Source organism: Anomaloglossus baeobatrachus, chromosome 5 (assembly GCF_048569485.1).
Source record: "Anomaloglossus baeobatrachus isolate aAnoBae1 chromosome 5, aAnoBae1.hap1, whole genome shotgun sequence".
NCBI classification, from domain to species: Eukaryota; Metazoa; Chordata; class Amphibia; order Anura; family Aromobatidae; genus Anomaloglossus; species Anomaloglossus baeobatrachus.
The window spans coordinates 465140781-465159045 of record NC_134357.1 but is presented as its reverse complement, the minus strand read 5'-3'; the positions used below and the strand labels follow the sequence as shown (position 1 = coordinate 465159045).

General features: G+C 45.7%; 1 long non-coding RNA gene across 3 annotated transcripts in view; it reads left to right on the top strand.

Annotated features, from left to right (window-relative positions):
• LOC142311832 (uncharacterized) overlaps window positions 1-18265 on the top strand; it is a 463490-nt gene that overhangs the window by 383024 nt on the left and 62201 nt on the right. For 2 of the 3 annotated variants that reach the window (XR_012754301.1, XR_012754303.1), the window contains exon 4: window positions 12043-12702. This is a non-coding gene — a long non-coding RNA (uncharacterized LOC142311832). Of the gene's footprint in view, window positions 1-12042; window positions 12703-18265 lie in introns of those variants that run through there. The other variant, XR_012754302.1, reaches the window with a different exon arrangement.

The window sequence follows — 18265 nt, the reverse complement described above, 5'->3', positions numbered from 1 at the left end:
AAGTCTTAAATATAAGACCTACCCCAAAAATAAGCCCTAGTCGCGGTTCAATAATGAAGTGTCCATGCAGCTAAAAAAGTTAAAGAATAGTGCAGGACACTTCATTATAGAAAGCAGACACCCCCAAAAGAGAGAACAAAGAAGAGAGAAGACTCCATGATCATACTCATCAGACACCGACCGGGAGCAGCGAAACGCAAAAAGGATCTGCAGCGAAACTAACATGGCTGCCAAAAATTAGAAGAAGGAAATTCAATACATCCTGGAAGACACAAAGAGGAGAGACTCAAAAAACATTTTTTTCAACATTTTGGGAAAGCGTATGCACTAAGTGCAAGGGCTGAAAAACATTTACCCCTGAGGGGTATACATCTACATACAGTATGTAAGAGAATTGTATAGGTATGTCTCATACATATCCTGTAAAAATTATGTAGGATAGCTTCATACATAGCCTGGAAAAATTAAGAGCAAGGGTTGCCTCATTGCCCTGCTGATATGGTGTAGTAGGAGGAGGAGGACAAGAAAAAGAAGAAATCAAGAACCAAATACCCTTGTTTAAGTGGGAAGAGGTGCATGGGAATACACCAAATAAAATAAACATTTCAATTGGGGGAACGTGATTACCACAATTTTTGAATAAAAATAGCAATGGTAATCAAATACAACTTTTAATAAGTATTATTAAAATGACTCCAATAAAGATCATCACCCAGTGATTTTTTGTACCACAAGAAATATGATAGCACCCTGAGAAATACACTATGCAATTTGCAGGAAATAGGGGACTACAATTAAACTAGTACCCCTCTCTTCCTTCTCAAGGGGTCTTCAGCCTATACACACACTCACAAATTGATGTCATATGTATAATACGATCAAAAAAATTGCACACAGCAAAATATAAACCATCAATGATAAAGTGCCTTTATGCAATGAACCACACAATCAGAAAAATTGCACATAACCCAATGTAAACCATCTATGATAAAGTGTCATTGTGCAATAAGTAAACATATGACTAAAGTGTAATATGCACATGTAAACAGGACTGAGTAATGTAATAGATAGGATTTTTTTTTTTGTTGTACTGTATGCGCAAACTAGAGAAATGAAAAAACTCAGAGTGCCATAAATTACAATTATTGGTGGCAGTGGGGTAATACTCCACACATTACCCCAAGTAATAACCAGTGATACTCAGTGCCTTCCTTTGGGAAGGAGGGCACTGAGCATCACTAGTTATTACTTGGGGTAATGTGTCGCGTATTGTGCCCCCCTACCTCATCTTTTTAGAGGTAATACCAGTATATTTGGTCAGCAGTGGGGCTGCTTGGTAAGCATATACCCCACTGCCACCAATAATTGAAATTTATAGGACTTTGAGTTATTTCATTTCTCTAGTTTGCACATACAGTACAACAATTTTTTTTCCTATCTCTTACCTGTTTGTACTCAGTCCTGTTTACATGTGCATATTAAACTTTAGTCATATGTTTACTTATTGCACAATGGCACATTATCATTGATAGCTTACATTGGGAAAGTCAGCACCTCAAAGGCATAGAGAGACAGTTCATGCCTTGCATACCCAATAGTTGTACGGCACAGAGGAATCCTAGGGGATGGTATGGTCAGCTAGTTACTCCTTCACCATCTTCCAAAACCTTTCCCTTTTTTTAGATGACCCCGTGCATCAGGGTCTGGGCACTGGGAAGGTCTAATGAAACTGTTCCAGACCTTTACTTCTTGGTTGCCCAGGAAACTATGACCTCTGCTACCAGCATTATCAGGTTGGAAATTTTTGTATACATTTTTTGACTAGGGCCTTCTGGTATTGCACCATTTTACTAGTCATCTCTACTGAAGGAAGGAGAGATGAAAAGTTTTCCTTGTAGTGTGGGTCAAGACGGGTGAACAACCAGTAGTCAGTGTTGGTCAAAATGCGTATCATGGGTCACAGGAAAGGCAGCAGGACATAAAGTCAGCCATGTGTGCCAGATACCCGATAGGCAAGACTTCCCTGTCCCCACCAGGTAGACCACTCTGTCTCTTCCTCCTCTTCAGCACATCCATGTTGAACAGAAGGGATGAAGCTGGTGTGGCTAATACCCGCTGTAGCGCAGGCAAACACCTCCTGTTCCTCCTCATCCTCCTCAGTCACCTCTTCCTCATTATTACCAAATCCGCACTGAGAACATGAGATGAGGCTGAGTTTGGTAGTATCATCTCCACCTGGTCTACATGCAAAGCTTCCTCTTTAATTGTGAGCAGCAAGTGGTGGAAAGACACAGAAGTGGGATGATTAAGCTGATTATGGCATCATCACCGCTCACAATCTTGGTTGATTACTCAAAGTGTTGTAGAACCACACAGATGTCACACATCCATGCCCACTCGTCAGTTCTTATGTGCGGAGGCTGACCAGAATACTGATGAACATGTTGTAGCTGGTATTCAACTACAGCCCTCTGCTGCTCACAAAGCCTTGCCAACATGTGTAGTGTAGAGTTCCAGTGCATGGGTACATGGCATAAAAGTCAGTGAGCTGACACTTGCAATCGCTGCAGCAGCACTGCCAGACCGGCAGCAGCTGTAGGTGACTTGCAGAAATGGGCGCACACACAGCGCACCTTCACAAGAGGCTCTTGCAAATCTGGGTTAGTTTTCAGAAAGCGCTGAACCACTAATTTGCGCTTGTGGGCCAGGCATGGTATTTGTGCAAGCTTGCCAAGCTTCAGAGCTGCTAGGTTACGAGCATCATAATAACACATGACCATGCCTGGTTGTGCATTCAGCAGTGAGAGCCATAGATCTGTGGTCTGTTAGAGCTTTCCACAACTCGGTGGTGGTGTGCTGTTTGTTACCTAAAACATTACTTTCTGCAGAGCCTGTTGCTGCTTCACTGAGGCAGTACTTCCTGTTTGTGATTGATATGGAGGCCAATTGGTGGATGGAGGATGAAGAGGAGGAGGGGGTGCAGGCACTATTGTAGTAGATGGGGGAAACCCTGATGGAACTAGGACCTGCAGTCCTCAACATCGGTAGCACGTATGCCATTCCAGGGTCTGACTCGATCCCTGCCTCAGCAAGGTTCACCCAGTGTGCTGTCAGGGAAATGTAGTGTCCCTGGCCACACGCGCTTGTTCACGTGTCAGTCATTAAGTGGACTTTCCCAGTAACTGTGTTGGTCAGGGCATGGGTGATATTATGGTACACATGCTTGTGTAAAGCGGGGACGGCACACCAAGAGAAATAGTGGCGGTTGGGGACTGAGTACCAAGGCATGGCCACTGCCATAAGGTTGGGGAAAGCCTAAGTGTCCACTAGCCTAAACAGCAACATTGCCATGGCAAGCAGTCTGGAAATGTGCCTGTTTAATGTTTGGACCTGTGGGTGGTTGGCTGGCTATTTCAAAGCCTGGGGTTGGGACAGCTGAATGTTGCGCTGGCAGAAGGAAGTGGACGTGGTTGCTGTTGGTGCTTGCAAATGTGCAATGACAGGTGCAGGGCAGAAGGTATCCATGCCTGTGCCCTGGACAGGGGATTCGCAAGCACATAGCACAAGTGAAGAGGCAGTGGTGGCACACGCAGACACTGATTCTGGACCCTAGTGATATGCTTTGATGACATGTGCCTGGGCATGCTACTGGAGGTCAGGCTCACAGTGGTCAGGCCCCTGCTGTTCTTGGTACAGCACAGATTGAAAATGACCTTTTTTTCAGACTGGGGAACACCTAATCCTGGACCTAGGGAGTTGCCATATGTGGGTGCTCTGGGGAACAGCTGCAAACCTTCTCCCTCTGGCCACTCCACTGCCTCTTCCTGCCTAGTGCTGTGAATCCACGCCCTCTGTGCTGCTGTCCTTACTCAGCCTCGCACCTTCCATGGTTGGGTCAGTGACTTCCTGATCAAGTAATGAGCTTGCCTGAGCACCCCAATGCTTGATCGAGTATCGAGCAGTTGCAACCACGTTCGCCATCACTATAATTAATACATTGAAAAAATGTATTCTCTAACCTAAGGCGATCCTAGCTAGCTTGTTTCACATATACTGTATACAGAGACAATGAGTGCTGTTGGTATTGAAACCAAGATATGCTAGACCAGACCTGGGCAAGGGGCGGCCTGCGGGCCACATCCGGCCCGCCTACAATCTGTGACCGGCTTGCCTGGTTCAGGGCGTCATTGCTAGCCGGTCAGTGATAAGGGCAATCTGACCTGTTGTCCGGAGTTCCAGGCTCCGGGAGACCCCTGGACAGATCGCCCTCATCACACGCTGCAGGCCGGGTAGGGAGCGATCCTGCAGCTCCGCATAGTGCAGGCAGCGGAACGCAGGAATCTCTCCTCTGTTCCCTGCCCGACACTTTTCTCTGTGACACATGCGCGCCCTGATATCATCAGTACGGCGCGCGTGTGTCATTTGAAAAGCTCCCACCCAGCAGTAGAAGAAGCTGCAGCAGCCGGGGCCCGTACAGAGAGAAGCAGCGGCGGGGGCCCGTACAAGAACAGCAGCGGCGGGAGCCCGTACGGAAAGAAGCAGAGACGGGGCCCGTACAAGAACAGCAGCGGCGGGGGCCCGCACGGAGAGAAGCAGCGGTGGGGGCCCGTACAAGAGAAACAGCGGTGGGGACTGCTAGGAAAACAGCATCGGCGCAGCCTGGGCATGTCAAAGAGAAGCAGCTCAGCAGGGGGCTCGTACGGACGTGCCTGAGGAGGGGATAATAAGAAGTGAGAGGTGAGTGGTTACTAGTAACCTGCGGGAACAATGGGGGCGGGCGGTAACTGTTGACAAATATTTGGGGTGTAGTGGTGTAGTATATGGGAATGTAGTTTTACAGGTGTGGTATATGGGGGGTGTAGTGGTGTAGTATATAGTGGTGTAGTTTTATAGAGGTGTATTGATGTAGTATAATACAGGTGTATATAGGGGTGTAGTATAATACAGGTGTATATAGGGGTGTAGTATAATGCAGGTGTATATAGGGGTGTAGTGGTGTAAGGTGTATATAGGGGTGTAGTGGTGTAGTATAATGCAGGTGTATATAGGGGTGTAGTGGTGTAGTATAATACAGGTGTATATAGGGGTGTAGTGGTGTAGTATAATACAGGTGTATATAGGGGTGTAGTATAATACAGGTGTATATAGGGGTGTAGTGGTGTAGTATAATACAGGTGTAGTATATAGTGGTGTAGTATAATACAGGTGTATATAGGCGTGTAGTATAATAAAGGTGTATATAGGGGTGTAGTATAATACAGGTGTATATAGGGGTGTAGTGGTGTAATATAATACACGTGTAGTATATAGTGGTGTAGTATAATACAGGTGTATATAGGGGTGTAGTATAATACAGGTGTATATAGGGGTGTAGTGGTGTAGTATATTACAGGTGTAGTATATAGTGATGTAGTGGTGTAGTATAATACAGGTGTAGTATATAGGGGTGTAGTATAATACAGGTGTATATAGGAGTGTAGTGGTGTAGTATAATACAGGTGTAGTATATAGTGGTGTAGTATAATACAGGTGTATATAGGGGTGTAGTATAATACAGGTGTATATAGGGGTGTAGTGGTGTAGTATATTACAGGTGTAGTATATAGTGATGTAGTGGTGTAGTATAATACAGGTGTAGTATATAGGGGTGTAGTATAATACAGGTGTATATAGGGGTGTAGTGGTGTAGTATAATACAAGTGTAGTATATAGGAGTGTAGTGTAATACAGGTGTATATAGTGATGTAGTGGTGCAGTATAATACAGGTGTAGTATATAGGGGTGTAGTGGTGTAGTATATTCCAGGTGTATATAGGGGTGCAGTGGTGTAGTTTATCACATGTGTAGTATAATACAAGTGTAGTATATAGGGGTGTAGGGATGTAGGTTATCACAGGTGTAGTATATAGTGATGTAGTGGTGCAGTTTATTACAGGTGTAGTATATAGAGGTGTAGTTTATTACAGGTGTAGTGTATAGGGATGTAGTGATGTATATTACAGGTGTAGTATGTGGCGGGTGTAGTGATGTAGTATATGGGGATTGTGTGTGTATGTATACAGTGTGTGTATGTGTGTATGTATATTATATACACACACAGTATATATATGCGTGTGTGTATATATAGTGTGTGTATATATATATATATATATATATAAAAAAATGTAGAACCGAGTTAATTATATTAGTCCGGCCTTCTAAAACCATCCCAATTTCTCATGCGGCCCCATGGGAAAATTAAGTGCCCACCCCTGTGCTAGACCATAAATCGGAGCAACGATCTCGGTCCTGTAGAAAGTTGTGAAAGCTTGAAGACCCTGAATACTTTTATGTCACACTGATCTTCGTTTTGAATACAACAATGATGTCCTTATTCTACATTTACGGGACTTATTTCAGTGGTAGTCGTCTTGGTGGATGTATCACAGTCTTGAATTTCTTTTAAAACCCTGGTGAAAGCACAAGAGTATAGGGTGCTTTACACGCAGCGATATTGCTAAGGAGATATCGTCGGGGTCACGGTGGTTGTGACGCATATCCGGTCTCATTAGCGAGATCGCAGCGTGTGACAGCTAGGAGCAACCGTAAACGATCGCAAAACAGGGAAAAATCGGTGGTCATGGAGAGGTTGTCCTAAAACAAAATATCGTTTTCTGCTCAGTAGCGATGTGGTTCGTCACTTCTGCGGCAGCACACATCGCTGTGTGTGACACCGCAGGAGCGACAACCATCACCTTACCTCTGTCCACCGGAAAAGGAGGAAGGAAGGACGTGGGCGGCATGTTCCGGCCGCTCATCTTCTCCCCTCCTTTTCTATTGGGCGGCGGTTCAGTGACGCTGCTGTGACGTCGCTGTGACGCTGAACGAACCGCCCCCTTAGAAAGGAGGCGGTTCGCCAGTCACAGCGAAGCCGCAGAGCAGGTATGTGCGTGTGAAGCTGCCGTAGCAATAATGTTCGCTACGCATGCTATCACACAATATCGCACATACGACGGAGGCGGGTGCTATCGCGCTCGACATCGCTAGCCAATGCTAGCGATGTCACAGCGTGTAAAGCCCGCTTATATGTACACTCCACCACTTCGTGAAAGTGTTTCATATCCATTCCTTGTTCTTCGGATGTTCCTACTGATGTTCATCCTATGTACTACAATAAATTTAGAAGAAGCATATTCTCTTTGTGTTGCTAATTTATTTTTTATGCTTCTTTGGCAAGTTACCCAGTTTGTACTTTTAAGACAGATAGCCTCACTTTTTGCTATATATCTGTTTGGCGCCTTGATAGTGTACCATGTTTTGGAGCTAAAGGAATTTGCTGTCCTTGTAATTTTTATAATGACACTGAAGTTACTTTTAACACCTCGCATGTGTGTTATGGTCTCACTTGCTATGCTCTAGAATGATTTTTAGGTGGATCTTAAGACAATTGAGGCACTGTCGCTTTATACTTTTCATAATAATTTTGATGTCTATACAAGGTGTTAGTTACATACAAGCTCAGTTGAATATAAAAGGAGTGTTCAGCAATAAAGTTCAGGAGGAACTATTGTAGTGGATAACATTCAGCACTAAGTCAAACAGTATTTTCTGGAGCAATGCCTACAATGGCAAGTGTAAAGGGGGCTTTACACGCTACGACATCGCTAATGCGAACTCGTTGCGGTCACGGAATTGGTGACGCACATCCGGCCGCATTAGCGATGCCGTTGCGTGTGACAACAATGAGCGATTTTGCATCGTTGCAAAAATGTGCAAAATCGCTCATCGGTGAAATGGGGGTCCATTCTCAAAAATAGTTACTGCAGCAGTAACGAGGTTGTTCCTCGTTCCTGCGGCAGCACACATCGCTCAGTGTGACACCGCAGGAACGAGGAAGCTCTCCTTACCTGCCTCCCGGCTGCTATGCGGAAGGAAGGAGGTGGGCGGGATGTTACGTCCCGCTCAGCTCCGCCCCTCCGCTGCTATTGGGCGGTCGCTCAGTGACGTCGCTGTGACGCCGCACGGACCGCCCCCTTAGAAAGGAGGCGGTTCGCTGGTCACAGCGACGTCGCCGGGCAGGTAAGTATGTGTGACGGGTCTGGGCGATGTTGTGCGGCACGGGCAGCGATTTGGCCGTGTCACGCAACAGAATGGGGCGGGTACCCACACTAGCGATATCGGGACCGATATCGCAGTGTGTAAAGCCCGCTTAAGACTATGTGCCCACGGGGACAGTGTCCTGCGGATATATTGGCAGGACATTCTGCAGGAGCTCCCAGAAAACCGCACCACAACTTTTGTCTGTTTCCATGCTGCGGAATGTCCTGCGAATATGGTGCGGGCATTCTGCATTGAGGATATGTGGCGCCCTGGGCAAGCCAGGACGTCATAAGCACTACACCAACACACCCCACACTCCCACTCAGGCACACCAAAGTCAGACAAAAACCCTTGTTGCCTCCCTCCAGGGGCTGATGCTCACACCAGGGGGTGGGCCAGGCGGTTGGTCCCGCCCACCGAGGAGTGCACAGTCATGGAGGCGGGAAAAGGAAGGAGTTGAGTTTTAAAGTTTGAAGTGGAAGGAGTGAAGTGGTAGAGGAGCAGACAGAAAGTGGTCCTGGTGTGTGGCCCGGACGGAACAGCAAGGTTGGCAGAGGGTGGTGACCGTCTGCAGGAGAGGCCGATTGGAGTGAGCCGTAAGGACCGTGGATGGGCGGTGGCCCGGCGGTACTGGACCGGTACGCAAAGAGAAGCCAGCACCATCCGGCAGGGGCTTACGGACCCCGACTAGGCTAGGAGTCGCCGTACAATTTGTCAAATCCGTTAGCGAAGGGAACCTCCTGGGTTTCCCAGCAGCCAAGTCCCAACAGAAGGCAACAGTCCAACCGTTAGAGGGAAACACAGTCACCGCCAAGGCTAAAGTTCCCAGGGCCAGAGCCTGCGGGCAAAAGGGGCTCCTTCAGCAACCTTCAATCTGGAGGAGCGGGTTACCGGTGGGAACCCATTGGAACCGTCTACACTACAAAGGTGCAGGGAAAGGCAGTCACCATCAACCTGCCGGGAGGGGAAACACCGCAGCCGTCTGTGGGACCCGTCCATCCAGCCGTTTGTTTTACTGGAGACTCTGTGTTTATCATTGGCTGAGTGAGTACCACCGTGCCGTGCGGCACAGCGCTGCCCCCGCGACCCTGCACCTCACCAGGCCCCGTAACCCGCCTGCCATCCATCCCTACCCCATCACTGGGCCCCGGGACAACCAACCCCCTACCCACGGAGGGGAGAACTAACATCCAGGCTGCTCCCTGCCATCGCTCCCGGGATCCCCGTTCAGAGCAGCGGTGGTGTCACCAACCTCACCACAACCGTGGGTGGCGTCACGGACAATATCAAATCCCCACAATCAAACCCCCCTTTTCACTCACGGGCGAGGAGCGCCGCTCGAGTCCCCGGGATCCGGCCCACCGCTCGAGCCACCACCGAGCAGCAGCCGGACCCGAGCAGTGGGAGAGCGCGGCGTCCCCTCCTCCGCCCGCGACAGATACAGTACCATGGCTTCGGCACTGCATCCTCAATGCAGAACATGTGCTGCAGTGTTCGGGAGTTCATACTCACCTCCATCACGCAGCACCTGGCTTTCCGGCAGCCGCGTCACTCTGTCAGCGTCTGCAGGAGAAGGTGGGCTGGCCTGAACTAGCTCTGGCTGTCACATGACCGGAGCTCGTGCAGGCCCCACCCACCTCTTCCTTCCTGTACATGGATCCACCACGCTGCTGTACACCGGACGGAGAAAGTGACTCGGGTGTCTTCTATCAAGGCAGGTAAGTATATGGGACCCTGTGGAGAAATCCGCAGGAATAATTGACATGCTGCTGATTTTTCCGCAGGGAAATCCGCATTATTTTCGCTGTGTGGGCACAGCAGTTCCCAAATGCCATAGAAATGGCTGGGGAGTAGCTGTGCTGCAGATTTTTGAAAAATCCGTGGAATTTCCGCGAAAAATCCGCGGCAAATTCCGCGTATTTTCCGCAGTGTGGGCACATAGCCTTAAACTGTCTACAGGACACCCGATTGTCAACCCCCCTGACTATGATGATGCTAGTATACGAGTACTGACAAAAATGAAGATGTAAAAAAGGGCCTGCTTGACATGGGTGTGCAGTATTTTTTATTAGAAGATGCATGGTGCAGAAGAAGGACAAAAACTGGTTGAGCCATATCAGAAATCTAGGATATAGAAGGTATTTCTAATGTTGAAAAGAGCGCTTATGTTCTATTTTGGCCAAGGAATGTGCCTCACTTTGTCACTTTATTTGAAATCAACGTTTATAAAGTTTTAAAAGTTTCCCTTTAGGTTCAACAAAAATAAATTAGATTTCATATTAGATAAATATGTTTTTAATTCTGGTATCTAAGAAAAAGACTGAAGGCACAGCCTATCTTTCTAATGTGAATAGATGCAAACTGAACATGAACCATAGTAACAAAAAGGAGACAATTGCACTCTATAGTTCTATACGTTCAACAATGAATATGGGAATATAGACATGCATTACTGCTATGAAAAACATGTAAAAATTGAGATACTTAGCACACACAAATGGCCAGATTTATGTGAGCCCAACAGCCAATGGCAAGTCTATATTCCCATAATCATGGTTACAAATATCTTAACACTACAGAGTGCACCTGTCTCCTTTTTGTTACTATGTTTCATGTTCAGTTTGCATCTGTTTACATTGGAAATTTAGGAAGTGTCATCAGTCTTAGGCCTGTTTGACACGTCAGTGATTCTGAGACGTTTGTGCTTTTTTTTAAACGTACCAGAATCACTGACATACGCAGACCCATTATAATGAATGGCTCTGCTCACACATCAGTGATTTTTCACTGCACGTGTCTCCGTGCGGCGTGTCCGTGATTGCCGCACGGAGACATGTCCATTTTTTTCTGGCATCACTGATGTCCCACGGACCACGCAGTGGTGTGATCCGTGAGACACGTGCCAGAAAAAAACGTGCTTTTAAAATAAAAATCTTTTTTACTCACCCGGCTCCAGCGATGTCCTCTGCAGCCCGTTCTGCTTGCTGCTTCTGAGCCGGCTCATTATTGTCGCGCATATTCATGATGCACGACACAGCCGACCCGGAAGCAGCTTCTGCGGGGGTCAGCGCCGGCCGGATGCTGCACCGCGGGAGCGATCAGCACCAAGGAGAGCGGGAGCGCGCACAGGTGAGTTAATCTCTAAGTGCAATCACGGGCCACGGAAAACGGAGCCCGAATTGCACGTAGACAACCCACGTGTGCCGTGATTCACGGCACACGTAGGGACATATGCGTGTTTTACATGCCAGTGAAAAATGTCAGTGTTTTTCACTGACGTGTGAAACAGGCCTTATTGTTAGATTACAGGGTCATACCTTCTGATTGAGTACTCCTGCTCTTCAGCCTCAGGTGATTTTAATTCTTCATTTGCAGGTTCCTATCTTCCCATTAATTGGAGGGGTTTTTTTAACCCAAAGAGAGGCATTAGACTAGGCAGGAAAAAGAGGTTGCCATGCTGTTGGCTGTTGGGCTCACATGAAACTGGCCATTTTTGTGTGCTAAGTATCTAAATTTTTACATGTTTTTCATAGCAGTAATGTATGTCTATATTCCCATAATCATTATTATACATAACTTAGCACTACAGAGTGCAACTGTCTCCTTTTTGTATTTAGTTATGTTATAACCTGGTATTACAGGTATTACAGTCTGAGAACTTGTAACATGCACAATGGCTATGCAAATCTTTAAAAAGTCTAAGAAAAATGTTTGAAAAATATATTACATTCTTCTATAGAGAGTGGCAATCATTTTGTTCAGTATTGCTGAAGCAGAGGAAAACAAAAGACCTACAAAAACTGCATTAACATGCTTTCATTTGGCAGACGTTTCTGTTATTAAACAATTTTTCAGTCCAAGCACCATAGATAATATGAAATATGTATATTTACTGTATGTAATAGTAATTGGTGTTATGTTCTAGCAGTCTTTTATCTGGGTGTATTTTATTTCTTTCTTTAGACAACTGTGAAGAACACTGATGACACACTGGACACTGATGACACACTGGACACCGATGACACACTGGTGGTAAAAATGGACACATGGATGTCACATTAATGACACACTGATCCAAAACACTTATGACACCGATACCATTTTTTCACATGTTTAAATGTAGGTGGTGTAACCCTTACAAAGGACTTTGTTTTACTGTGACTTTAAGAGACGGGGCTCCCCTGCTTAGCGCAATGGATTGGGCCACGTTTCCCCTTCTGTTTTGTGTTGTTTGGTTAGGTCCAAAAAAAGTGCGGGAAGAAGAAGGAAGTGAAGGACATCGCCTGGATGAGGCCAGCTGTCCTGTGCTTTGAGGGAGGAAAAGCCTCTCCATCTGTTCCAAGAGACGTGCACACCTACCTACGTACGTACCTAGGTTAAGCCTCCGTAGCTAGAATGTGGTGTCCACATGGTCCCATTGGGAGAGTTAGAGTAGTGGGTAGAGTAGAAGGAACTGCTTCACACATATTGTTAACTTGTTGCTTCTATTTTCTTGAGTATTGTGATAGTTGAGGATACAGAGCAAATCACCTCAGCTAGAGAGTTCAAATTAAAATTGTGTGTTTTTGCTCGTCCAATCATTATCCCTCTTTCCCTACTGCTTTGCAGCCTGTGTATGTAACCTTCCCACCAATAAACTCTCTCCTTGGCTTTATCCATCAGTCTGTCTGGTACCATATCTTATTCTGCACTGCGGTGTCCCTCCGTCATACTTTCATGTTTATGAAGCGATGACTAAGGCCTAAAACCTAGTTATACGAGTAGTTTAGTTATACCATACTGGAATTAAAACTCCAAACTAGTTGTATACAGTCAGCAGATATGATTATTATGGAGTCACTGCCATTGGAGGGCCCATCCCTTCTAGTTAGAAAATTGTGAGAACCTGAGAAAAATTCCAATCTCAAAAACATAGAAATTGGGTCATGTAAGTACTGTATGGCGTGGTCACTAAACCTCCTCACCCAGTTAGGTAGAGCCTGGGTTGTGGTATACCAACAAAAATAGGAAACCATTTTGCTCTTGGTACTGAGCTCCCTTTTCTTGTCGTATAACACAATGGTCATTTGTTTCATCTCTACATTAAAGCTTTTGGAAAAAAAAAATTGAAAATGAAGTTGTCACAAGTTGGACGCTTATCGATCCAGAAGATGTTACAGCTTTCAAAAAATAATGTTGAATGGTGTTGGGTAAGATGAATCTGTGAAATAATTGTCCTCGGTTAAGGTTACAGAACTCTGAATATATCAGATATCTGTCATATGCATTGGCTGCCCTTGGCAGACATTGATTGTCCCATTTATAATCCTACCCGCTCCTGGTATTTAGGAGGACACGTTCATCTCTCCGTGTGAACATTGTGCCTCTCAGATTTTCAGTTGTTCTCTGATTGAGGTAGTTTGCATCATTGCATTTGTTTGCCTGGTGATGGATCTGTACGGACACCGAACATTTCCAATTTAATTAGAATTAATCTACCAAAGAGATTCTAATTCTGACACTTGTGCATCATGTCGTAGCCTGCTGAAGGTCAGGTTTACTGCCTGGAATTCACACAGAGACAGCGCCACAGCACTTGTTGTGCCCCAGTGAGTAAAGAAATGAGATTTCTGGCACCCAGAGGGGTGCGGGCTAGGTCTAGCGCTAACCCATTATGTCTTGCATTATTTCTAGCTACAAGCACATTGTTATCTTACAATAAACCTTTTATTGCTATCAGGATTAGTTGGTTAGAAGAATTGCTTCAAGGACAATTACTGAGTCTTGCAATCTACAGATGGGGATAACCACACTATACAATATTTCAGAGCCCACCATATTAAGCCTTACACATTGGATAAGTGTTGGCTGACAGCTATTTTGCCTCCGAGTCAGTGGCTTACTCCCTAAAGAACAAAACGGTCGTTTGTTGTCAATCCAAAATGCCAGATTCTTCTCTCCTCCAACATCATCTGTCGCAGGAGAATCAGGAGACCCCCATACACAATATTTAACTGTCGGACTAAGCTCTGGTTGAGAGATGTGCCGTCAGACCTGGCATTGCGGTTTATATATAGATCCAGTCAATATGCTTGTTGATGGTTACCCAATAACAGATTTTTTCTGCATTCTCCAGAGTAGAACTAAGTATATGTTATAGGGAACTTCTCAGGTGATTCAAGCTGTGCAAACTACAGTCGGCATGAATCGCAGCCTGGCTGTAGTAATGCTATTATTGTAGCTAGGTATATTATTCTCAAAATAAAGATTAACACTCCTAAAATATAATTTGAAAAGCTAGAGATGAGACTAGACTGACTCAGCCCTCGGCCAGCTCTTCCCAGCACCTCTGCAGGTGATTGACAGGTCTCTCTCCAGGTACACGCGAGGGAGAGATCTGTCAATCATCTGCAGCTGCACTGGAAGGAGATGTCCGAGGGCAGAGTCAGACTACTCTGGTCTCCGGATCTTCAAAGTACATTTTCTAAGACATTTTAATTTGTTTCAGAAAGCGATAATACCTTGCTGTGATCGTGCTGCCCATGGTTTGAGAACCTGTCAAGAAGGCAGATATGCTAGGAGCATGTGAAACTCCCATGCTGGGGCTTGCATGGTCATTGGGCTGGTGGTGTTCGGGGTCGAGCTGTGAGTGGCCCGACCCGGCTTTCATGACCCCAGCGGGTTTCATTAAAGAGTTCGACAGTCCACAAGAGGGGGGTAACGGGAAGAGGATAACGGGGTTCCTGGGAGCACGTCACCGATTGCAGCGGTGACTGGGGTCTCGGTCTCCTCTGCCGTGGACCCCCTCTCCCTGCAACCCTTCTCTCCCCCAGGAACGGTATGGGACGGGAACGGGGGTTGCACGCAGCGCCACCCGTGGTATGCGGCCACCAGGTGTTTAGCTGCCGCTGCACAGTCTCTCTCCGGGGCAAGTATTACGGGCAGCTGAGATGGAATCTCTCCCCATGGGTGGAGTGAGGAAGCCCCGGGAGGTTGGTGAGAACCAAGGGCGGCAGTCCATGGGAGCACCGGGGCACAGGGTGGCGGCATTTACTCAAAACAGTCACTGAGTGCGGGTTCCAGTTCCTTTTTATTCATTGGTCTTTTCCAACATCGCACCCGGGTGCCGGTCCTCGCCGTTGTAGCCTCCGGTCGGTCCCGGGCAGGTCGGAGGCAGGGTCCGGTAAGGTTATCTGAGGGTCCCTCTGTCATGTGTGTTTGGTTGCCGTCCCCGTGGCATGAAGCTTCTTGGGGACTTGCCGCCTCTCTGTCTCTCTTTCTCCCTACTCTGGTAGCGCCCCCCAGTACCTGTCCCCATTCACTTCCTCCTGATGTTACTAGGCCTGGTCTGGCTGGTCCCCCTCCACAGGAGCTACTCCTGTGGAGGTCTGTCTCTACTCACATTTCAGACGGTTCTGATTAGACTTCCTGCCTGTTCTGCTGCTCACTCCTAGCTTAGGCCCCCACCCTACCAGGACGTCGTCATGGTGACCTGTCTGTGTGAAGCCACCTGCTTCCCGCTCATTAAGAGGCAGGATGAGAGTCATGCAAACCTGAGCTACATGCCGAAAACCTACTAACCCTTTCCTGGTGATGTGATGTGTGTGTGTGTAAACTTACCTCCTCCTGCCCGGGAAAAGAATATTATACAACACCCTGTAACGACCATGCTACAGGGGCGTCACACATGTAAATTAGCAGAAGGCGCTAATCAGAATGATACACAGTTTTATGACAAAAATTAGTATAGCCTACATTTAAAGGAAATCTGACACTAGATTAATGCTGCCCAAACCATGGGCAGCATGAATCAGAGCTCTGCTGCACAATTGCAACCAGGTATGTTTCACATTGACACAACAGCATTTTAGAGAAAACCAGGGCATAACTACATGAGGTGCAGGGGTTACAATCACACCTGAGCCTACGGTGTTTCTGATTTTGCTTCTTATCCTGAATCATGTGGCAAGGCTCAATATAGAAATTTAGGATTGTTGCATCCAATAGAGATCAAATCCTTTTCCTTTTGAAGAGCCAATTTGCATATTTAATTTATCAGAGGAGCATTGCATAAGTCTCCTTACACCGGTATGTGAGGAATATCACTCTCCACAAAGAGAAATGTTCCCCCTTAGGCCCTCTTCACACATCAGTGATTCTGATACGTATGTACGTATAATGTGTCTGCGCACACAGCATTAATTTTTCACTGTTTCCGAGCAGTGCATATATGTGTCCGTGTGTTCAGCTTTGAGGCCCTGTGCGCACGCTGTGGATTTACCGCGGATTTTGTCGCGGATTTGCTGCAGAAAAAGTGTCTAACATTGCTGCAGTCATTCCCCAGTAAATCCTATGGGTTTTAAAAAATGCTGTGCGGACACTGCGTTTTTATATACCCGCGGATTTACCCGCGGATTTTCCGGTGCAGAATTAATGAGCATGTCACTCTTTTTCCTCAGGTACCTGCGTTTTTTTTCATAGATAATGGTAAAAATTCACAGGGACCAACTTGTGGAAAATCCGTGGCAACTCCGCAAAAAAATGCACCAAAACGCAACAAACCACATGCGGATTTCGTTGCGGTTTTGGTGCGTTTTTTTACCGTGGGTGCGGGATTCTTTAAGAGGATCTGGATTTTTCTTAAGAAAAAGGCACTTTCTAGTGCGCACATAGCCTGAGAGAAGTCTGTTTTTTTCTGGGATCACTGATGATCCACGGCCTGCACAGTGGTGTGATCCATGAAACACGTACCAGAAAAACACGTACATTTAAAATAAAAAGCTTTTTAAACTCACCTGTCTCTAGCGATGATGTCTTCAGCCGCTGCTTTTCCTGCTTCTAGGACGGCTTATTATGCTCATACATATGCATTGCACAGCCGACCTGGAAGTAACAGCGGTGACCGGACAGAGCATCGCGGGAGATATCAGCACCACGGACAGCAGGAGTGTGAACAGGTGAGTATAAGTGCCTGATCTCCGTGTATTATCACAGATAGCACACGGAGATCACACGTGTGCCAAAATCACGGCACACAGACCGACATATGCAATACAATATAATACAATACAATACAACATGATCAAAACTCAAAGTTCATAATCATAAAGTGGTCAAAACATCACAGGTCTCAAAATGGTATATGCAAGAACTACAGTGACCCACATAAAAAGAAGCCCTCACATGGCTGTAGAAAAATAAGAATGTTATTCATCTTAGAATGGAGACATAAACCACATATTTTTGGGCAAAGTTACTAAAATAACACAAAAACAAGTTTGGTATTGTCGTAATTGTACTGACCTGAAGAATCCTTTTACCAGGTCATTTTTACCGCACAATGAATGGCTTTAAAAGTAAAACCAAAAAACAATGGCAGAATTACTTTTTCCCTCCATTTCATCCCACTTGATATTTTTTCTTTATTTTTTCTTTAAGTATATTATAAAGTTAACTGAATGTCATTCAAAACTACAAGCAAAAATAGTCATCAATGTAAAAATAAGAAAAATGTATGACTCTTAAAAGAAGGGGAGGAAAAAACAAAAACAAAAAGTGCAATACGAAAAACTAGTTGAGGAGGGAATGGGGTTAAAATAGTGTACAACCATATTATAAGCACCAAAGAATGTTGTGAAAAATAAAATTTTGCTCTTTATTTGTGATCTACATGTAATTTTCAAGAATAAGAGGCGTTTTGTACTATTCCATGGTAACAATGTATCAGTGACACTTTACGGTTACATTGTTCCGAGATCATCATTAGCCGCTTCTACTCACTGGATTCATTTAGATGGCTCTGATAAAAAGAACTGATCCTGTCAATCTTCACTGACAAGGTCACGGGTCAGACAGTAAAGCCCTCCATATTGATCCCCCGAGTTGTTTTGATCTTCTATAGATTAGCGCAGCCTTTCATGAGTTCAGTCGGAGTGTGTTCTGTACTGTGATATCCTACTGTAGCTAACCCAATTAGACTCAGATGAGGTAAATTTTTCTGATGTATTTTCTAATTGGACCCAGCAATGACCAGACTTCAGAGCAAGAGCAGAAACAGATCTAAGTAAATAAGGAAAATCCATGCTGATGTTTACAAGGTGATACAACCATTTTGCTTTTAAGACATATTGCGGTAACAAAGTGAAATCAAGATCAAGACTACCCATTAATTGCCAAAGTAAAACCTGCTGTAAAAGGAAGCTCCTAC